Below are 3,139 nucleotides of genomic sequence, written 5' to 3' on the forward strand. Positions count from 1 at the left end.
ATTTGTATATGTTGAACTATCCTTGCATATCTGGGTAAATCTCACTTGGTCATGATGGATGACTTTTTAATGTGCTGTTGCATTCAGTTTGCTAGTATTTTGGTAAGAATTGTCACATCAGTGTTCATCAGGGATATTGGCATGCATTTTTCTTTCTATCTTTGTGTTTGTCTGGTTTTGGTGTCAGGATAATACTGGCCCTGTAAATGAATTTGGAAGTTTTCTATCTTCCTTATTTTTCAGAATAGATGGAAAAGGATTGGTACTAGTTCTCCTTTAAATGCTTGGTAAAATTCTGCAGTGTTGCCATCAGGTCCTGGGCTTTTCTTTGCTGGGAAACTTTATTATGGCTTTGATCTCATTACTTGTTATTAGTCTGTTTGGGCTTTAGACTTATTCATGGTTCAATCTTGGTAGGTTGTATGTGTCTAATAATTTATTCATTTCTTTTAAGTTTTCCAATTTTCTGGCATATAGTTGCTCCTACTAGCCTCTAGTGATCCTTTTAATTTCTGTGGTATCAGTTGTAATATGATCTGGCTCTCTATTCCATCCAAACTTCATCTTGAATTGTAATCCAAATTGTAATCCACATATGTTTGGATCACACCTCGTAGGAGGTGATTAGATCATGGGGTAGTTCCCCATGGTGTTCTCATGATATTGAGTGAGTTCTCACAAGATCTGGTGGTTTTATAAGCATCTGGCATTTCACCTGTTTTCACTAATTCTCTCTCTTGTTGCCCTGTGAGGAGGTGCCTTCCACCATGTTTGTAAGTTTCCTGAGGCCTCCACGTCATGCAAAACTGTGAGTCAATTAAACCTCTTTTCTTTACAAATTACCTGGTCTCAGGTATTTCTTCATAACAGCATGATAATGGACTAATACAGTAAATTGGTACGGCAGAGAATAGAGTGCTGCCATAAAGATACCCAAAAATATGGAAGTAACTTTACAACTAGATAATAGGCAGAGGTTGGAACAGTATACAGGGTTCAGAAGAAGACAGAAAAATCTGGGCACGTTTGCAACTTCCTAGAAACTTGGAGGGCTCAGAAGACAGAAAGACTGTGGGAAAGTTTGGAACTTCCTAGAGACTTGTGAAACAGTTTTGACCAAAATGCTGATAATGATATGGACAATGAAGTACAGGCTGAAGTGGTCTCAGAGAGAGATGAGGAACTTGTTGGGAAATGGAGTAAAAGTCACTCTTGCTATGCTTTAGCAAAAAGACTGGAGATTTATTGCCCCTGCCCTAGAGATCTGTGGAACTTTGAAGGTGAGAGAGATGATTTAAGGTATCTGGTGGAAGAAATTTCTAAGCAGCAAAGCATTCAAGTGGTGAAACAGCATAAAAGTTTGGAAAATTTTCAGCCTAATGATACAGTTGAAAAGAAAAACCCATTTTCTGGGGCAAAATTCAAGCTGGCTGCAGAAATTTGTATGAGTAATGAGGAGTCAATTGTTCATCACTAAGACAATGGGGAAAATATCTCCGGGGCATGTCAGAGACCTTCATGCCAGCCCTTCCCATTACAGACCTGTAGAATTAGGAGGCAAAAATTGTTTTGTGGGAGCTCACAGAGAATCTAAAGTCATACAATGGGCATCCTACTGACCGAAGATGCACCCTCAATGAAAATCATACCTGTACATGTCAAGGAATTGATCCAGAGTCTTGTGGAGCTTCATTCTCTCTTGGCTGTTCAGGGAGTACGTGTAGTGGAAAGGGAATAAGAATACTGATTATTCTGAACAATTTAGTCCCAAGATAATAACTATTTTTTAAACAACATTTGGAGTCATTGTGGGTCGTTTATTTTTGGTGGGATGGAGGATCTTAAAAACACCTAATTTTGAGAGAATCAATTTCTGCAAGTGTTAAAATTTCTGAAAATAAATGCTTAATTACACATACAGGAATTAAATAGCTTGGAAGAGGGCTGGATTATCATTACCTTTACAATACTGCATAATCAGAAGTTCTCTGAACCTTGGTTGTATATCTAGACATAAAAATTGTTTTCTTTATAGGATGTTGTTTGGTTTGCTTCTGAGTGTTTAAACTTTTCAAAAACATATGTGAAATTTGTGCTTCAGTACCTAGATAAATTGGAAAGGCTAATGTTCTAGTTTCTGGAAGATAAGCCTGGGAGACACATAAACAATTCACTGCTATAATTTAGTTGATGTAAAATGATGGAAACTAACTCAATATTTCAGGTTTAGCTCTACCCAAAAGCAGCAGACATATAAGCAAATGTGCAATAACAAATGATCTTGATCCATTAAAAAAAAATTGTTTTGTGGGCCTGACCTGGGCCCCACTACTCTATGCAGCTTCAGGACATGGTGCCCTGCACCCTATCTGCTTCAGCTACAGCTGTGGCTAAAATGGGCCAATATACAGCTTGGGCTGTTGCTTCAGAGGGTGCAAGCTCCAAGCCTTGGCGGCTTACACATGGTGTTGGGCCTGCAGGTGCACAGAAGTCAAGAATTGAGGTTTGGGAACCTCCTCCTAGAGTTCAGAGGATGTATGGAAATGCCTGGATGTCTGGGCAGAAGTCTGCTGCAGGGGTGAGCCCTCATGGAGAACCTCTGCTAGGGCAATGTAGAAGGGAAAGGTGGGGTTGGAGCCCTCACAGAGTCCTCACTGGGGCACTAGGTGGTGGAAATGTGAGAAGCGAGCCACTGTCCTCCAAACCGCAGAATGATAGATTCACTGACAGCTTTCACTGTGTGCCTGGAAAAGCTTCAGGCACTCAGTGCCACTCATGAAAGCAGCCAAGGGGTGGTGGCAGGGGTCTTTACCCTGCAAAGCCACAAGGACAGAGCTTCCTAAGGCTGTGGGAGCTCACCTCTTGCATCAGTATGTCCTGGATGAGACATGCAGTCAAAGGATCATTTGGGAACTTTAAAGTTTAATGACTATCTTATTGGATATCAGACTTGCATGGGGCCTGTAGCCCCTTTGTTTTGGCCAATTTCTCCCATTTGGAATGGGTGCATCCATCCAATGCCTGTATCCCCATTATATCTTGGAAATAACTAACTAACTTATCACAGGCTGATAAGTGGGAGGGAATTGCCTTGTCTTAGATAAAACTGTAGATTTAGTCTTCTGGGTTAATGCTGAAA

Source organism: Papio anubis, chromosome 1 (assembly GCF_008728515.1).
Source record: "Papio anubis isolate 15944 chromosome 1, Panubis1.0, whole genome shotgun sequence".
Taxonomy (NCBI): Eukaryota; Metazoa; Chordata; class Mammalia; order Primates; family Cercopithecidae; genus Papio; species Papio anubis.